Genomic DNA, 20478 nt, shown 5'->3' on the forward strand with positions numbered 1-20478 from the left:
GTTCTGTAATCAATTCTAATAATGTTGCTGGTGGGTGATCCTGAAGGAGTTCTTCGATCTTTTTAGGCCATTCCCACTGATTCAGAAAATCTTTTTATTTTTTTTCTACCGGCGTTCTTCTGCCTCTGAGCTCAAGGGAATTGCGGTCCGCAGCCACTCCAGGATGCCTAGTCCATTTTTAATAAATCAGGGTTAATATAAATCAACTTAAATCTCACCATATTATCACATTCTTGGAATTTCATGTTCCAAGAATATTTTAGCTACTGTTTGAACTGTAGCCCAAACTGCTGGAAATGCTTTAACCCACTGAGTTAATTGATTTATTATAACTAACAAATATTTCCACTGACCTACTTTAGGCAATTCTGTAAAGTCAACCTGGATCTTTTCAAATAGCATGTAGGCTGTTTTGCATCCTCCAAAGGGACGGCTTCTTAACACCTTCTTATTTACCTTTTAACAGGTAAGACACCCCAGGGTAATTTTCTTTCCAATTTCAAATATTCTCATACACCCATAAAATTCTAAAAGTGATCACAAAAGACTCTTGTTCCCCAGTGTGTCCATCTATACAAGTTATCTAAAATCTAGTGTGCCACTGGTTTTGGTATCATAATCCTGTCATCAGGAAAAACTCACTTTTTCTCCTTTAATGTTGCTTTTAATTTAGCTGCCAGTTCTGCTAGCGGAAGGGAAAGTGTCTCCTGATGAATTTCTTTTTTTTTTTTTTTTTTTTTGTAAGGTCATGATTTCAGTATTTCCCTTTCTTAAGGTCGCTCTTTTTTTCTTCTTCATCAGCCAAATTATTTCTCTGACTCTAATATCCCTCCCTCTCTGGTGTTTCTTTACATGAACTACTGCTATTTTCTTTGAGCCTTTTAAAGCTTCAAGTATCTAAATTATCAACCCCCCGTGTATTAATCCTTTCCTTTGAGTGTTTATAAGTCCCCTTTCCTTCCAAATTTTTCTAAAAGCATGTACTACATTAAGAGCATATTTGGAGTCTGTATAAATAGTCCCTTCTTGCCCTTTTAGTATTAATAACATACAGAATAATGCATAAAATTCACAGGCTTGTGCTGACCAGGAGGGACGAAGGGGACCAGACTCCTTTATCCTAAACTTTTTCCCACTTCACCTGAATGCCAACCCGTGTCATTAATTTCTAGATTATCTTCTTCAGTTAAAGAATAAATTTTAAGTTTTCCTTCACAGGGTTTTATCTGTAAATTTAAGGCTATTATTAGATCTCTGCCTAAAATATATATTCTCAGCCTCTGGTATCAACAATAAATCATTTACTCCAAATCTGTCATCTGTTTCAATTTGCACTCCTTTTATTACAGGAACAGGGAAAGCCTCTCCCGTAAGTCCGATTACTGAAACTCGCTCATGACTTATCTCACATCCCTGGGGTAATTTCGTCACTGTTGACCGAGAAACTCCTGTATTGACTAAAACTATGACTTCTTCACTCTGAGGACCTACTCTTAGCTTTATTATCAAGGCCTCTTCTGGGTGTAATTCGGTCCTCTTCGTTAAACAAAACTCTTGCCCTCTCTGATTCTCCTGAGAAGTTTTCTCATCTTGCTGTTTCTTTCTGCAATTTTTTTTGCAGGTGCCCCTTTTTATGACAATAAAAACAGGTGGGTCCTGCACCCTTCAAAGTGGGGCAAGAATTTTTTAAGTGTCTTTTCTTGTGGTGGGAAAAATGCACAGGTCTTGTGTTCCTAAAAATAGATCCTGACATCCGCTGCTTGTTTTTCCTGCAGATTTTTCTGTATTCAAAGCTGCCTGCATTTCTTGAACTGCTGTCACCAAAATTCTAGCATCTGCTTTCTGCTTTTTCTTATTTCTCTTTACAAGCACCCTTTGTGCTTCTCTCAGTAACTCTTGCAGTCCCCTGTCCTGCCAATCTTCTAATTTTTCCAGCTTTTTCCTGATGTCACCGCAAGATCCGGTCACAAACTGAATTTTTAACAGAACCTGCCCTACTGCAGTATCAGTATCTATACCTGAATATAATTACAAGTCTCTTTTTAATCTTTTTAACCATTCTGCCGGTGACTCCTACTTTTTCTGATGCTCACTCAAAACTTTTCCTATATTATGTCCTTTAGGCACTGCCCTCTGAATTTCTTGATTTTCTTCCCTTCGGGATTTCCATTCATCCCAAAACCGTATTATCATCCCCAGTGGGCTGTCCTGAGGAATGCTCCCCCCTTGAGAAACCCCCTCATGGTTCTCAGATACCTCAAACCACTGCGAATTCTTCCTACAATCTGCAGCCCCTGGGTCAAGGAACTTACTCTTTCCCTGACCCATTTCTGGCGGCAGCAAACTAAGAAATCCCCAGTACCAGGAGAGTCTTAGCTTCCCACACTCACCCCGTGGCTCAACTCCTCACTTATTACTCTGTCACACTGCCTTTTCAATCTACCTGTTCCACTACTATGTCTCCCTCTGCAATCTACTTGTTCCACTCCTCTCTCCCTCTTTCTCAATCTATTAGCCCTGTCCTCTCACCATCTAATCACATACTAAATTTCCAGCTACCAACCCCTCCAAGGAAATTGAACCTATTCATTCACTTTCTCAGTCTCCCTACTGAGTCAATCCCTCCTGTCCAAGGGCCTTCCCACAGGTGCCTGGACCAGGGATCCCCTCCTTCCCCTGGGTCAAACCCTCCCAGGGTCCCCACTCATTCTCTTTTCTTTCACTTCCCTCCTTTCCCGGCCGGTCTCCTCGCGGAGAACGCAAAAACATGGTACTGGGAGGTCCCACTCACTTCGGGGGTCCGGGACTGCCCAGCCCCCGTCTCAGACACTCCACACACACTCACACACACATACAGCCGCCCCCCAACCCAAAACCCTGTGATACTCACAGCCTCCTTTTCTCACGAGGGTCTTTGTGCACAAATCAGTTTTCTATGGGTACTCTCTCTCCTATAAGCCAGCACTCTGATGGGAGCCTCTCCTGCGCGCTTCCAATAACTAATTTGCTTATGCATTATTGTAAAAAGAACTCTCATTTCCCAAGGAAGAATGGTCTAGCCTTGGGACTACTTAAAAGTCTGGTGGGGAGCTCCTTCCCAGAAAATATCCACCTCCCCAGAGTTTAAAGACTTCCCGGGTTTCAGCACCAAAATTGTTAAGTTTGCCCAATTATCCCATCAAAAAAAACCCGAACAATATTTAAGGTAGCAACAATTTTAATTGAATAGTTTAGAAAATATATAAATAAGAGATAATTTGGTTCAAATAATAGCACATAAGCAAAAACAACCGCGGGGTACGGAGGGCAGGGTTCAATGACTCTTGCTACTTCACGTACAAGCTTGCGAAGTGAAAATCACCCCTTATATGCCATGTGTCAATGCCATCTCCTCCTATTTTTGGTTTGTCACTTTTCTGTCTCCGCCTTTATTGCCACCTTTACCACGCATGTGCCACTACTCAGTTTGGTGGTTGCACAAGTCTTTGGGGGTCGTCACTGATGAAGGCCCTGTAGTCTTCTTCATTTTCCTTTAATTCACCTTTAGGTTACACATGCGCACCAAGCCAGTACAATGTAAGCCAAGACTAACGTATCACTGCATCTGCATATCAAAGGAATAAGTCCCTTATAATTAGCATTTTCTGAGACCCAAGCAGGTTCTTGGTCATTTTTAGCAACTGTATCTTCAGCTTCTTTCCTGTGGTCCTTGAGAACATCTGCTGGGAAGGGGGGGTGGGTGGAGCCCCTCCTTTCCCTCTCTTCTTTGGCATTACAACTTTTAACTATTAACTATTTTATTATTTTCAAATATTAATTACTGTATCAATATTGATTACTGTTTCAATTTTTATCAGCACGAATCATATTTATTTATCACACCAGTGAAACCCTGCTCTGGTCACATGCCCAGAAGAGCTCTGAGGAGTCTTTGTTGCCTGGGGAGTTGCCAGTGAAGGAAAAGGGTTGGCCTGCAGTGTGCCTGGAATGAATCCTCTGTGCCCATGTGTTGCCTTCTCCTAACTGTCTGCTCTTCTCCTTTAGGATTTTGGGCCTTTCCTTCCTGCTGCTCTTCCTCCTGAGTTCTTGAGGTGGTTCCCATCTCCTTCTCCATACCCTGTTGTGTGGCCCAGGCCTGCCCCTGCTGCTGTGCTGTGTCCCTTGAGCTGGGGCCCTCAGCTGCCGGTGTCTGCTGGGAAGCCAAGGCTGGGAGCAACGGGAGCATCTGCTGTGAGGTGAGTGAGGGGAATCAGAGCCCACAGCCCTTGCACACATTGCCCAAATCTGCAGGGGTTCCTGAGGGAAAGCTGCCCCTGAAGGCTCTGGAAGGGTGCAGGAGCCTCCAATCTCTACCTGAGTCCAAGTCCCTGGAACTGATTCCTGTGCTGGTAAGGGTCTTGTGGCCTTGGATGCTCGGGAAGGGTTGGTGCATTAAATAAATCTCTCCAGTATCCAAGTGAATTGATACTGGCACAATTCTAGGAGTTGTGTTACTGTGTTCTCAAGAAAGTTGATCCACAAACACCAGAGGTTTATGCCCAAAATGAGACAGAGTCCAGTAACTTTATTCCAATAAAGGCAGAGGCCATGGCGCATTTCTCCTAGGGTCTCTCAAAACTTCTAGGGGATGCAACCTCCCTATTATCCCAATTTCCCAGCTGCATTTCCCTCTCTCTTTCCCCATTGACTGAGGAATTTGAGACATACAGACTTTCCAAAACTCCTGATAGAGACCCCTTTCCAATGTATATCTCCCCTCTTCTTTTTTTCCTTGCATCTCTGTTCTTTTTCTCTAAATACAGATATTTAACACAGTCTTCAGTAACAATCTGTGTCAATTAGTGGACTTCCTATGTAATTTATGGTTCCCCCCCTTGTGTCACAATCCACTCTATGAGCGCGGTGTAGCAATGATTTGTATTACTGATCTCAGAGTGCAAAAACCAACACGGAAAGGGGATTGAAGCATCAATCAAAACAAATGCACCTTTATTGAATGGCCACAGCAAATGCATTAAAGGAATTAGGGAAAGGAAAAGAATAAAAAAGAAGGGGGAGAAAGAGAAAGAGAGGAATATAGCTACCAAACGTAGAGATAAAGTCCTTTGTAGTTCAGCCGAAGGAATCTGCCTGTCACATTGGAGAGGTCTCAAAAAACCTGGTTAACTCAAGGTGCTATTATAGTCCGTTGCTGAGAGGGGGGAACAGATCTTGAAATTGTTGAGGGGGAACAGATACAATAAAGAGTAAGTCTATTGAAATCACTGAGGGGGAAAGAAGGCATTGAAGATGGGTACAGACAGTCCATGTTCTCAGCAGTAGGCGAGAACCATTTTCTTCTTGTCCAAAGGCCACACCTGCAGGCAAACATCTCTCTTTGGTCAGGTTGGCTCCCCCACACACCTCCCCCGTGTTAGGGGTTTCGGTCTCAGTTCTTGGGAGGGGGATCCTCCCCATATGTCTCATGTCTCAGTCCTTGGGGGAGAGGCTTCTCCCATGTCAGTCCATCCATCACAGTAGTTGAAAGGCAGATGAGGGGTCTTCCATGGAGGGACCACCAAAGGTTACCCCAGAAAAGTCCAACCAGGCTAAGAGGTGGGGAAATTCACAAGCTATTGTCATGAAACAGGTGCCAGCATACAGGGCGTGAAGTCCCCTTGGCAGACCCTGCCAGAAGCAGTCACTGTAAACAAAGCTGCGAACAATCGATTGGCAGGCCAGAATTCTGCTCAGGGGCCTCGGGATTATTTGGCAATCATCCACCACTGGCAGGTCAGAATTCTGAACAGAGTCCCGATGTCTGTCCTTGGGACAGTTGTGAGGCAAATGAGGGGAACTCCAGATCATCTCTCACACCACCCAGTGACTCACAACAGTTTTCAAGGGGTCTTCATCAGTAGGGTTCCATAGGGTCATTGCAAAGTCTTCAGGACTCGTCAAACATTGGTAGCATGTCCTGGAAAACCGAGACAGTATGTCAGAGAGAGACACAGAGAAAAGAAGGAAAAGAAAATGTAGAAAAAGGGAAAAAGGTGAACAACGAACAAATATAATTAATATTAATTAAAACAATGTTATTTTTAAAACCTTTTCAAATAATCAAAAGCAATAAAGCAATAAACAAATACAATAAGTATTAATTTAAAATATTTTTTCAAAACATTTTACTAAAAATCAAAACTAATTTTCACAAAATCACAAAAGAAAATTGAAGATTATTCCAAAACACACACTCTAATTTATAATTGCCTTGTGTCAACAGGCAATTGCGGATGTCCACAGTGAAGAGGACATCAGCCAAGTTGTGTGCATTAATTATAGAGGTCAATTATGTTAACCATTTCATCATTCTCCAATTCATAATGAATAAGATTGCTGATAAAATAAAACCAATCAAAACTAGAATCAAAAAGATAATGATGGGATGACACATATTGTTCAGGACACTTGTGGCAGTAGGTGACCACTCAAAAAGATTATCCCACCACCTGTACTTGGCATGTTTCTTTACTCTTTCCATGACATGGTGTATTTGTCTCACATTGTGATGAACAGTTACCAGGATTTTCTGTCCATTTTCTTTGATCTTTTCCAAAATTTTGATTAAGTCCTGATGGAACAACAATTGCCTTACCAAAGTGAGGCTCATTCCAATGGGAGTAGGCATCAGTTTGGGAATCAGTGTGTAGCTGGATTGTAAAAGGTAGTGAGAGGTAACTGGAGCTTCATAGGAAAAATCACATCCTGCAATTTTGGTAAAAATACAAGCACAAAAATTGGAATGATTTTTAGTATCCAATATGTTTGCTGCGAATACAATATCACAAGCAGTTCTAAAGCACGCACACCCATTGCCTATGAATGTAAAGACTGTTTCAGAAGTCTCGTTAGGATGAATTTCAAAGTGATAGATATTTTGCTCTATGTCGAAACAAATGTCTTGAGCTATGACTGTATTACTTTCACAGATGAACCCTTGTTGTTTGTCACCATTAAGTCAGACGTGACATACACATGTGATCAGGTCCCAAGAAGAGAAATGTTTTTATTCTGTGTATTCTCCAGCTTACATACTCTTAACAAAACATGATCCTAAATTATTAACTACATCATGATAACTTATTATATTCATTGGTGCAAAGAAATTAGCGTCAATATAATTGACAAAAGTTTTTCAGAAATTTAATAAGGCATGTACACACATCTACTTATGCACATAGTCTAGCTTACAAAAATTTTCATGTATCTTTTCTAATCTGTTTCCATGCTGATGGCGTTGTCTTCTTCCTTGTCATGGATACACTCGAAAATCATCAATTGCTATTTCTTCTATAAACTCAGCTTTACTTGCAGGCCAGCTCTCAAGCCCCTCCATACCACATGGATAACCTAGCACCCATTTTAGATTCCCAGTCCACACAGCAACCTCTAACTCTACCCATAGCAAAACGTGAAAACAACTAAGAATAAGGGTCCAGGAGACTATCCCAAAGGACAGGGTATATTCCACAGCCAACTACACAATGTGGCTTTTAGGTTCCCCGAGACAAAATACCCTTCCCTGCCTAAAGATCCCTCCCCACTGAGGGATACTCACCTTTAGTCTCAATCAAACAGAGGCACTGCAGGTGAAGCTCTGCTCGGAGACAGTCCTCAGTGCTTTAAGGATTCTTTCTCATCTCCACCCCTAGAAGCACTGCTGGGTAGAAACCAGCCTGCTACAACTGGGGTAGTTGATGGCCAAAGGGTTTAATTGTAATCCACAGAGAAGGACACAATCTCTTTGTGGGGTCTGGGACCTGAGAGGAGGCTTCACGTTGGGCTCCAACTGACACCGCCCTGGAGTTCATGGTGTCGTGGTCCGCCCGAGTGAATGGGTGATGGATGATTTTTTGGTGCAAAAATAACCAACAAGGCCCAGGGGGTTTGCAGCAACAAATCAACAAAATGCAATTTTATTGAAATAACCACAGCTGAATATGCATTGGTGAGGGAATCTGGGGAAGAAAAGGGTATGACAAGGGAAGAGGGAGGAAAGGAGGACAGGGGGGTATATAGCTACCGAAACGTGTCATTGTCCTTCGGGGGTCCAGCCGTCAAAGCTCACTGGTGCATGTCCCGGGGAGATCTCAAAGCATGGTCAGATTGCACCCCAAAATAAACAGTTTTTTGTTGGGGGAAGCGTGGCCGAAGTAAGGTTTCCAAGGAGGGGAAAAGAAGAGGAACAGAAGGAGGGGTGTTTATTCTATTGTTTTCATGGCCAAATGCTCTGCAGGTGTGTTTATTCTGGGAACTTTTTCCCCTTCGTGCACAACCCACCCCCCCCCCCCCCCCCGAGCTGGGAGGGTGTTCAGTCCCAGTCTCTGGAAGGGGGTGCCAGGGTAGAAAGGGGTGCCAGGGGGGTGTCAGGGGGGTGCCTTGTACAGGGATTTCTTGTCTTGGTTCCTTGATGAGGGGATTCGCATCTCTGTTTGTCTGTCATGGTGGTTGAAGGCAGGCAAGAGGGGTCTTCTCTTGGAGGGGGGAACCACCCCAGAGCTCAGACCAGCCAGGTCAGGAGGTTGGGAGAAAGTCCAGATCCATTGTTCAGAAAGGGCAGCATGCCCCTTTCGAGTTCAGCATGGCATGTTCTGCAAACACCTGTTCACCTGTGTTCACATGTTCTGTGAACACACTGAATAAGCATAAGACTTTCTTTCCCAACTGGCTCAACAGCGTTAACCTTTCAGTGGTCTTTTCTCTTCATGACAATTGTGAGGCAAAAATGAAAGATTTTCAGATAGACTCTCACACATTATTAGCTCAGGGGCAATGCAGTGCCATGAATGGGGAATAGCTTCCCCTCAAAATAGAGAGAACTGAACCTTAGAACCGTCTCCTCTAGAGCTAGAATGGTTGTCCGTGTCAGGGAGTGGACAAAAGAGGAGAGTGAGGCCTTTGGTGTGAAATTCTGAGAAAGGTTTATTCCCCAAAGGGAACAGGAATTGAAGAGCTCCAAGCACCAGTGTGTTTGAGAATTTATACAGCACTAGAACTGTGAGTGGGTATAATCTCTAAACCAATAGGGAATCCAAGAGGGAGGAGCAACAAGAGGGGAATGCAATTCAGGGACCAATGGGAATAAGGGGGTGGAGAGGGCAGGTCACATGGACCAATGGGGCATCATACATTAGGGGAATTCCAGCGGGCAAAACTGGCAGGGGAAGTGTTTGCCGGAGGCTGACAGGGAAAGGTCCAGAACAGGGGGCAGAGTGATGGATGGGGAAGGCATTGGAATACTGGGTGGGGATTGCAATGATTAGGGGGTAAAAGGAGAGGGATATAATCTGGGAATAGTCCAGTTTAGGAAAATACAAAATACAGGGGTTGACCCAGAACAGACTATTGACATTAACAATCCATGAAATAAAAAGACACCACAACAGCATCCCATTCTTTATTCTCTGATACTTTAAACACGCTCACCTTCAAGGGTGAAGCCTCTCTTTCCCAGCAGACAGCATACCTCTCTCTTCTTGTTGAATGATCTCTTAGCTCTTACATATATGTTTGATGTTTGACTTAGCCATCCTTCTTCCGAACTGTATCTTGGCCAGTATACATGATTTCCTTTTTTCCTAATTTCCCTTCTGGTCCATTCTACTATGCAGTATTGAATTATTTTGAGCTTGCCCTTATCTCTGGTATTGGGGTCATACTTCTGCCAGGCTAGTTTCCTTCCCAGTGGGCTATCTGGAGGTATACCTATTGGTACCTCCTCAATTTCTACTTCTCCCCTTGGGGATACCCTACTTACCCATAGTCCCATCCTGGCAGGCCAATCACAGGTCTTCCCCCTGAAAGAGCCTGCCTTTCCAACCACAGGCTCTCCCAACAGAGCTCATCTCCCCAGTCGGGTAACCACAAGCTCTCCCAGCAAGGCCCACCTTCTTAAGAAGGGAAAGGAAAGTGCGGGGCGGGGGGGGGGGGGGGGGGGTGGAGGGGGAGGAGGATAAAGAAAACAAGGAAAGGAGGCAAGAAAAGGAAAGAAAAGAGAGAAAAAAAATCTTTATCTCTCTTCCAAAAAGTGAAAAATAAACTCGCCTATGATCCAGGGGCCTCCATATCACTGGACTGGTCCCTATCATTCCTCTCCTCCTCAGTTTGATGTTCTGGTCCCATGGCCTTATGTCAGCAGGTATTACAGGGGAGTTGGTAGAGACCAGCATCTGCCCTGATACTCTCTCAGTGAGTGGTGGCCCTGCCCCAATCCAGGCTCAGCAAGTGGCATCTTTGCCCTATTCCTCTCTCAGCTTGGCAAGTGGCGGCTCCACCCCACTCCCCACTCAGCAAGCTGTGGCTCCACTTCTATATCAGCGAGCAGTGTCTCTGTCCCACTGCCATTGCAGTGAGTGGCTGCTCTGCCTCTCCCCACTCAGCAGCCAGTCTGCCCCACCATGACCCCAGCCTTGGCTGGCTCAGAAAATTATACACAAGCTGCACACCAGAGTCAGTCTCCACCCTAAGTGCTGCCTGAGCCGCCGCACTACCTGAAGCCCTATACGGACTCCTACCACTTGCACAAGCACGGTCAGATGACCCCCAATTTTGGTTGCTCTCAATCTGGCCCTCCACATGTTCTCAAGCAGCCCTAAGTCTGGCAGCTCTCAGCCTGGCTCCCCCAGGTGTTCTTGAGCCCCCTCTGAGTCCAGTAACTCTCCACTTGGTGTTCTCAAGACCCCAAGTCTCACGGCTCTCAACCTGGCACACCCCAGGTGTTCTCAAGCACCCCTGAGTCCGGGAACTCTCACACACTCTCCAAGCACACTCTCTGACCCTCACAAACATGCAAATACAATTTTTGTCTGTTTTTTTTGTTCCCTTCTTCTTTTCTGTTATTTAGTCTTCTGCTGTCCCTGGGGATAGCTGCACTCAGCAGTGGTCACAGTAGATCTCAACCCAGATACTGAAACTGTGGCATGGTGCACTTCTCTTTTCAAATCTCCTACAGCTACAGAGATGTTTTTATTCCAGATAAGAGACCATTGTGAGAAACAACAGTTCACTTTTAAAATTTCAAAGGTTTATTAAACCTTAATAAAAATTACAACAAAGGATGAATAAGGAAAAGGTTTTCAACACCGAGAGCCCCCGTGACTACTGGGAGCCACGTACTCCTCTTCAAAATGGATGCTCTCCCTTCTATATCTCTAGCCCCTCCTAGAGTCTTGTCAGTCGACTCCTTCCTTGCTGTCTAGTGGTAGAGATCACTTTCTTCCACTTTGACTGGAGGTCAGGTGTTACTATAGGAACAAGCCAACCTGCCCCAAATGCCCTGACTACCAAGGCCATCCCGTGATACCCCACCGGGGGTGGGATGGGGACACATATTACAGTAGCATAACTATACATCTGCAAAACTTCTCTTAACATACACATAATGTTCACCCCTTAATTGTGAGAGCCAACCATCTCATTACTTATCTATAACAAAAATAAATTCAGTGTGACAAGAAGGAGTTCCCCCTCCTGAGCCTATGCTGGTTGTGACCCACGACTGACTTGTCCTTCTGAGATTTTTCAATCAAAAGTGACCGGCACTGATGAAACCCAGTTTCAGAACCGTTTTCCAGGGCCCTGTGTAACTTGCCCCTGAGAAGCCTGAAGTCTGCTCCCCTCAAGGCCAGGGCTGAAGGTTTGCTGAGCACTTTTCCTCCTGTCAGTAGAGATTTTATATTTGGTGGCTCCGTTGTGGCTTTGGCCAAGATGGCCACCAATGGGCACTTGGCTGATGAGACACTCTGTGCTAACGAGCAAGAGTTAAGAGAGGGCACCTCTCTAAGTTGGCTCCCAAAGTCTCCAGTCTCTCCTGAAGGGCCACCAGGATGTCCCAGGCACAGCTGTGGGCAGGGACAAGGTGGATTTTCCCCTGCACTGGGGTGGGCCCCTGAGGGTGCCAGGAAGCAGCTCCTGGGAAGAGGCCGGAGAGGGGCGAGGGAGGGGCTGCGCTGGCAGCTGGAGCAGGAGCACAGCTCAGAGCCCCTGGGGGGCATGGGGGGAGTGTGTCTGGGGAGTGTGGGGTGCCCATGGGGGGAGTGTGTGAGCGCTGCCTGCGGGTGCTGGGAGCAGCAGGCTGGGCCAGGCAGCGAGCAAGGCACCCGTGGGCTGGGCAGAGGGTGCAGGATGCAGGCAGGGCTGTTGGATGGGCAGAGGGGCTGTGCCAGTGCTCCAGGGAGCCAGGAATGGCCCCGGCTGCCTGCACTTGTGGATGGAGGAGTTGTGCTGGGAGGATGTGGGTGATGGTGAAGGCAGCAACTTGTCCAGGGCAGGTTGTGTAGCTGAGGGAGTCTGTGTGTATCTCTGTGCTTGTGTCTCTGTGTGTCTTTGCTGTCTCTGGGATACACACTCAGCTTCAGGGTTGATCCTGCAAACAGGAAAGCAACAGGCACATCCAGGGTGCTGGGAAGGAGACCCTGGCTCTTGTGCCATCCCACACCAGGCTCCAGCAGCCCGGTGGGAGCAATCCTCAGGGCTGCAGGTGCTGCAGAGCCTCTGCCAGGAGCCAGGGGCCTCTGACAGCACCTTAGGGAAAATCTCTGTTCTTCCTCCACAGCCATGGCTTCACAGGAGGACACACAGGAGGAGGATGCAAAGGCACAGCTCCTGGCAGAGGCATTTGAGAAGGAAGGACTGGATGCTGGATACTGGCTGCCCAAAGCTTCACAGATCCTGGGAATCAAGTGCAGAGAAGCCCTGCAACATCTGAAATATGAGGATTACCTCAAGCTGGAGTGTGAGGTACGGCATCCCTGGGAGAAAAAGGCACTACAGAAACTCCTGAAAATACCATATGACAAAAAAACCACTAAAGAGGTGCAGAAGGAGCACTTGGACAGGAAAAAGCAAAAACAAGAATTGGCCAAACAAGCTCTGAAGGATCTGACAGAAATGCTCAACAGCCACAGCCACAGCCAGGATGTTCGGAGGGAGAAAGCAGAGACTCTGTGGCAAGCCATGGAGATTCCCAAAGAGTTCTGGCCACACCCAAAGAAACCCTTGGCAGATGTGCTTGAGAGCATCCAGAAGCAGCTGGAGCAGCAGGAGCAGTCAGCAGGCAGTGGGAAGAACATCCCTGACACGGAAGTGCTGAGGCGGGCATCAGGGGGACTGGCCCTGCAGGGCATCTACAGAACCAGCAGACCTGAAGACGTGCTGGCAAAGCGAGAGCAGCTCCTCAGGGTTCCTGAGGGATTCCAACTTGCTGGTCCAGAGCAAGGATCGCTGCTTGAGAGGAAGGAGTTCTCCTCCTCTGCCGCAGAATCCACTTTCACCAAGTCCATGGAGCAGCTGGGGTTCAGCATGAGCGTTTCTGCCAAATCCTCATTCTGGGGGATTGATCTGGGAGTGGGTGTAGATCACAGCAGCTCCTCGCAGTCACAGGACACCCACCAGTCCCACTCTGAGCAGAGCTACTTTTGCACCACCAAGTATCAGTACATCCCTCTGGCCTCCTGCTACTTCCAAATGCATCAGCTTCGCCTCTCGGATGCGGCTCTGCGGGAGCTGCAAGACATGGAGCAGCTTTTGAGCTTCAGCTGGGAAGAAGACAACCCCACCTTGGTGAAGATATGTGAGAGCTTCTTCAGGAGGTTTGGCTCCCACATAAACCAGGGTCCTATCCACTTTGGGGGGATATTCTGGTGGAAGGCGTCTACAGAAGGATTCCGAGCTGAGCAGCAGGAAGAGGTGAAACGACAAACGTCTGAAGCACTGAACAGCTTTGTCAGGAAGAGCTATGGTGACATCTTGGCTAGTGCTGCAGGTGTTCTGGATGTTTCCAAATCCAGCTCAAAGGCTTCTGTCCTGGGGAGAGACAGAGAGAGTTCTCATACAGCAATTCAGCTCTACGTGGTCAACACAGGAGGCCCAGCAGACACATCTTCCCTTCCTCAGTGGAAAACAGGGCTCGTGTCTGATAACACAACGTGGTGCGTTATCGATCGTGGCTTTGAGCTGATCCCAGTGTGGGACGTCATCCTGCGCAATCACTGCAAGGATTTTAAATCCGTAGATCAGATGAGCAGAGCCCTCAGGGCTGGGTACAAAGCACTGACGAATCAGAGCGTTGGCACCATTTTTGGAGAGGAACTGGGCAGTGCAGTGCAAGAGGCCAGAGATTTCATGGCAACTGTGAAGACCTGGGCGGTGATGGAAGTGGATGAAAGGAAGCTGCTCATGCTGATGGAGCTAAAAGATGATCTGAGTGCAAAAACCAGGAACCCCAGTGTGTGGATCAACGTGTGCCTGTCAGACAAAGCCCTGCAGGACTTCCTGGTGAACACAATGAGGAGCTGCCAGGAGTCACCTCCAGAAAACACCACCACTATCAAGTCAATGTTGAGAAGCCTCCTGAATCCTCATATCTACTCTGTCAAGGACTTCCCTGAGGCTTCCTCCATTATGCAATGGATCTACCAGACTGAGCACCCACTTCCCAGATCTCCCAAAGTCTCTGAGCTTCAAGAGCTCATCAAAACACTGCAGCAAATGAAGGAGCACATCCATGCTGTCACCTATGCACCAGGAAGCTCTGCTTCTGACCTTCAAGAAGCAAAGAAAGAAGCCACCAAGACCAGCAGCCTTGCCATTTATTCCTTACTCCAGTCTCTCCAGGAACAGGCTCAGAAGGACATGGAACTGTTGGTGCTCTTGATTGTGACCAGCAAAGGGTACCAGGTGGAGGGCAGCACTTTTCAGCACCTCCTTGGACACGCAGAAATTCACTACATGGCCAGGGAAATGGAAGCGGCATGTGAGCAGTACATGAACCTGAAGGAGCAAGATGCCAACAGAGCTGAGGCCTCCCTCCTACTGACGGGTCTGACTGTGACACCTGAAAGTCAAGAGCTGTCCCCTGAGCAGAAGAGGGAGCGTTTGGTTTTCATGGAAGATCACATGAAAGGCTTGTGGTCCACACGGATAAACAATCTCCTTCAAAAGCACCGTGGAGACGAAGACTGGGAGAGGCTGGAATGGGACTTGGACTCCTTGATCAATGGGTGCTTGGATGACAAATGGGATGAACAGAGGATGCAGAACATACTCAGTGACCTGGAAGACACTTTTCCAACACATGAAGCCCCCAGTCAGTGCAAGTCTGTGTCAGACAGCAGCCAATTCAAAGCAAATGAAACCATTACAAACCAGGAGTTCCTCCAGCTGCTCAAGCGTCTTGGACTGGAAAGTCACTATCCAAGGAAAATGGGGATAGAAGATTTCCGCATCATCTGCAAAACATCTCTGCAGGACAGCCAGCCCAGCCAGGACAAGGAACTGCCTTTATATTTCTTGCAAAAACTGTTAAACATTGATTATCGGGTGAGGTACCTGACTTGCTGGGAAAGGAGCAACCCAGGTCTTTCACCCATGCCACAAAGTGGAGAGCAAGAGAACCAACAGTCAGACTCCTCTGAAAACTTTTTTGATGATTTGGAGGAAGCCTCCCCTGAACGTGCAAGCAGGGACAGCCATGTGCACCCCATGGACCTGCAGATGGCCATTTTCTATTGTGCTGATGACTTCCTGAGACAGTCCCTGGCAACCAAGCTGGCGTTCTGCCAACTGGCGCTGCCTCTGCTGGTGCCCAACCCAGGCACTTCACACATCGAGTTCCCACTCTACTCCCTCAGCCAAATCCAAAGGAGCTGGAAAGATGTGGACAAGTCAGGAAAGCAGGCCCAAACAAAGAGTTACAACAACAAACTCATCTTTCAGGCACAGACACCCATCGTGTCCTTCATCCGCATTGGCAGCTCGGCCTCCTCTTCCAAGTCCCAGCTCCTCAATGCTCTGCTCAGCAAACGCAAACACGACACTTTCTTCCACCGCCACTGCAGAGGCAGCACCAGAGAGCGTTTGCTGATGGAAGGGCTGGTGGAGATCGCCTGGTACTGCCCACATGGAAGCCCAGATGACACCTTTGAGCGCTGCGTGGCTTTCTGTAACCTGCATGGAGATGCCAGGGATCACAGAGCACAGATGCAGTTCCTGCAGGAGATATCTGCCGTCACTGTGGCTCTTGTATCTGAGTTGGAGCACATCGACAACAGGGGGAAAAAGCTTCTGCAGGACCTGTGGCAGTCACAAAGGCCTTTAGTTTGTCTTCTCACAGAAAAAGAGAACGTTGCAGCTGGAAAAGCCAGCAAACATATAAAAATAGGGATCAAGAACAGAAACGAAGCAGAACTGATGCACGAGCTGACCAAGAACATTGGAAACTTCCTGGAAGGTTCTAATCCATATTTCAGCCTGGAGGACTGCGTGGACCAAGCTCGCCAGCATGGATTCATAGTAGATGCAGATCAACCTGCGTGTGTGACAGCCAAAGCAAAGGCAAAAGAGCTGGTGGAGCTTCTGAAGAAAGAGAAGCTGTCTGAGATCAAATCCCGGCTGCTGCCACTTCAAGGAAAACTGTGGTACCAGTGGTGCCAAAAGGACAAAGAACTTACTCACTTGCAGGAGAAGGGGAACAAGAGCATTGAGCACCATCGCAGCCAAATTGAATATGAGAAGAAAGCAATAAGAAGAAAGCAACTTGAGCGAGCTTTCCCTCTCAACGCACTGATGAAATCATTCCTTGGCTTTATCCATGCTCAGTCAGCAGATACCAAGAAATATTTCCTGCACTGGATAAAGGTCTTTATGGATGAACTTTCTTGTGGTCATCTTGAAGAACTGAGGAGAAACTATCACAATTTATGGACTAAAATCCTGGCAGAAAAAAAAAAACAGGAAAAAACCAGTGCAGAAACTGATTTCCGCAAACACCTAGATTTACTGTCCTATGAACTGAACAATTCATCCATTGGCCTGGAGCACCTTCTGAGAGAGGTAGGGCAGATTTATGAAGCTCTGCAATTAATGAACTCAAAGAAAGACAATTTTTTCAAAATGCCAGAAATTGCAGCAGATCTGATGGTTTCAGGGCACTCCGTGGAGCTGATGGATGGGGATGCTTCTTACCTGCCCTTGCGCTGGGTGGGAGCAATCTTTGACAGCTTAATTGAGAGGCTGGGGGACAAACGAGTGTTTGTGCTCTCTGTGCTCGGCATCCAGAGCACAGGCAAGTCCACCCTGCTGAATGCCATGTTTGGTCTGCAATTCAACGTCAGCGCAGGGAGATGCACCCGCGGAGCCTTCATGCAGCTCATCCCAGTGGGCGAGGAGCTGCAGCAAGACTTGGGCTTTGATTTTGTGCTGGTGGTTGACACAGAGGGACTCCGTGCCATCGAGATGGACAATAAAAAGTCTCTGAACCATGACAACAAGCTGGCCACCTTTGTCATTGGTGTTGGCAACATGACTGTGATCAATATCTTTGGAGAAAATCCATCAGAAATGCAAGATGTTCTCCAGATTGCTGTGCAGGCTTTCCTGAGGATGAAGCAAGTCAATCTTTCCCCAAGCTGCCTCTTTGTCCACCAAAATGTGGGAGAAGCAACGGCCAAGGAGCAGAACATGGAAGGACGAAGGCGTTTTCAGGAAAAGCTGGATGAAATGACTGTGGTAGCTGCTGAGCAGGAATTATGTGATGTCTCCTCCTTCAGCGATGTCATTGGATTTGATGTGAACACCCACATTCACTACTTTGCTCACCTGTGGGAAGGAAACCCCCCAATGGCACCACCCAACCCCAAGTACAGCCAGAATGTCCAGCAACTCAAGAGCAAAATCCTCCAGTCTGCCAAGAAGCAGTCTCAGCGCAGCATTTTGAGGCTCTCAAACCTGAAAGATCGTATTGGTGACCTCTGGAATGCTTTGCTGAATGAAAACTTTGTGTTCAGCTTCAAGAATTCCCTGGAGATCGCTGTGTACCGGAAACTGGAAAGTGCCTTTAGTCAGTGGACCTGGAGGCTGAGGAGTCACATCTTAGATGTACAGATGAGACTGGACAACAAAATTCGGAATGGGGACTTGCAGAATGTCACCAGAGAGCACCTTGAAGGGCTGGTGCAAGAGACAAGTGATGCCATTGAGAAAGAAGTGGAAAAGTATTTCAGGGAAGACAAAGACTGTGAGACACTGGTCCAGTGGAAATCAAGCACAGAGCTGAAGTTGAAAGAACTAAAAGAGACTCTTCTTCATGAAACAAAAAAGAAATGTGAGAATCTTATTGAGCTACAGAAGGAACAGAGGAAACTGGATGCAAGGAAGTTGGAATATGAAGATGAGCTCCTGAGAAGGAGTCGGGAGCTGGCTGTGAGTCTGAAAGGGAAGAGCCTCAGTGAGAGAGAACTGAAGGACAACTTTACTCTTGTCTGGAACCAGTGGATTGCTGAAGTCTCCCGTGCTGCCCCTCCTCTGGAACAGGTGGATATTGATGCAGAAATTGAAGATGTCCTTCTAGAGCACTTTAAGGAGCCAGGTGTCCATGCACGGATCATGTCATTTCCCAGAGGCAGAGGATTTTCTTTTGACATGGAGAAACACATTGTTAGGAAAAGGTTTTTTGGCTGTATCCCAGATCTCAGGAGCATTTCTAGTGTTGGTGTGATCAATTTTCAGTTCATCACAAATAACATCATAGAGTGTGTGAAGGCAAACATTGCTAAGAAGGAAGAGGAGAAACGTGATTATAGTCGAAATTTTATTCATGAAATACTCAATGAAGTACAGAAAGGTGTGACCTCTGTCCCCAGCAATGCTAAATATACTTTTAACAAAGAATACAGCATAGATCTGTCTCTGTATCTGTGCACAGTGGCAGCAGAAAGGTTTAAAGCCATGCATGAAGAATTCCGAAAGGCAAATGACCCAGTTGTGTACCTGAACAGCAAGAGAGAAGATTTCTTCCAATGTTTCCAGATTTCCTGCCAAGGAGCCACTTCTGTCACAACTTTTGCTCTTTTCCTCTGTGACAAGATTGAACCAGCTCTTCGCCATGCAGTCTATGAGAAGACAGCTAAAGCCATCGCTGAGGACATGCAGAAATCCCCAGATTTCCAGGGCAGCAGAGCCAATCTGGAAGTTTGCATCCTGAGATACCTGGCAGAACAGGAAAATTTTGAGTATTTCAAGCAGTACCTTACATCTCCAAAACAGTTTTGTGAGAGTTACATTGAGACACGAGTTAGGAGTCACTGCTTAGATGAGAGTAGGAGTCTGAGGATGTTTTTAGATTCCTCCCTTGATATTCTCTATAAAAACATCCTTTCAGCTGTTTCTTCACAAACCCGAGCTATCAAAGACAGAAAAGACAAAGAGGACAAAGTCTAAAGAGGACAAAGTCTCTCTTTGGCTGGATGAATTTTGCAGGGAACTGACAGAGGTGATCAACTTGCCCAGAAGTTACCTGAAGGGCATTGAGCACCAGGAGGTCACAGACATTGAGTTCCTGAGCAGTGCCATGGCACAACCTCTGGCTGCCCTAAAAGACAGGCTTATGAATGAATTGGCTGGGGCTGACCTGAACTTGTTTCCAAGGCAGCCTCACACCATCCTGGCAGAGCATTTTTCGGGATGCTGGGCACAGTGTCCCTTTTGTGGGGCTGTCTGCACAAACACCATGCAGAATCACGATGGAGACCATCAGGTGGTCTTCCATCACCCACGAGCTTTGATGGGAGCCACATGGTGGCAATGCTTTCCTTTCATTGAGTATGATACACACGAACTGGTCATTGACATTTGTTCTAGCCTTGTTGCTAGTCATTGCAAATTCAAAATTGATGGTGGAGGGTGGATTCCCTTCATGAGATACCGAGATGCCGGACCTCCTTATTCCAATTGGAACATTCTTCCTGATTCATCCATGCAGGCTTACTGGAAATGGTTTGTGTCTCATTTCAGGACAGAGCTGGAAGCTTTGTACAATGGGAAATTTCAGGGCAAAGGAAAAATCCCTGAGGGGTGGCTGAGAGTTACCAAGGAGGATGCTCTGTCTGAGCTGGATAAGCGTTAGGCCAAATCCATGGGGAGGAAGAAGCACAACAGCTTTGAGTTTAGGAGAAATTTCTTCCAGGCTCTCCACAAAATGCAGTTACAATGATGATGCTCTTAAACCATGTTCAGATAATGGCATCTAACTTTTCCCAAATTTTGTGAAATACGGCATATTTCTGCGGCCTTCACTCAACAATTCCTTCGCTTCATGAAAAAGCCAGAAACCTCCTGCCTTCTCTCCATAAATATGTTCCTTGGTTTTGTCCTAGAGCCGAACCAAACCCAGTTCATGGGGCAATTGGTCTCCTGACCAAGCCTGAGGCCAAGGGCCAGGGAGGGGGAAAGACAGCACTCAAAGCACCCCTTGGATCAGCTGCTGTGAGACAAGAAGGGACAGTGCCCCAAAGGCAGCTTTCCTGCAGCAAGGAGCTGTCCAGCTCAGAAAAAGGCCTGCAGGACTTGACACCAGCTCCACGCTGGCTGCAAGCTGGGCTGCTTGGCTTTTGGGTACCATCCTTCCCTCCCTCATTGCATCCTCCTGCATCAACTGAGGCCGTT

At 46.9% G+C, this 20478-nt stretch overlaps 1 pseudogene; it reads left to right on the top strand.

Annotated features, from left to right (window-relative positions):
* Nucleotides 1-4134: 4134 nt before the first annotated feature.
* Nucleotides 4135-20036, top strand: LOC134416522 (interferon-induced very large GTPase 1-like; annotated as a pseudogene).
* The last annotated feature ends 442 nt before the right edge of the window (nucleotides 20037-20478 follow it).

The sequence above is a fragment of the Melospiza melodia genome, chromosome 3 (genome assembly GCF_035770615.1).
Source record: "Melospiza melodia melodia isolate bMelMel2 chromosome 3, bMelMel2.pri, whole genome shotgun sequence".
NCBI classification, from domain to species: Eukaryota; Metazoa; Chordata; class Aves; order Passeriformes; family Passerellidae; genus Melospiza; species Melospiza melodia.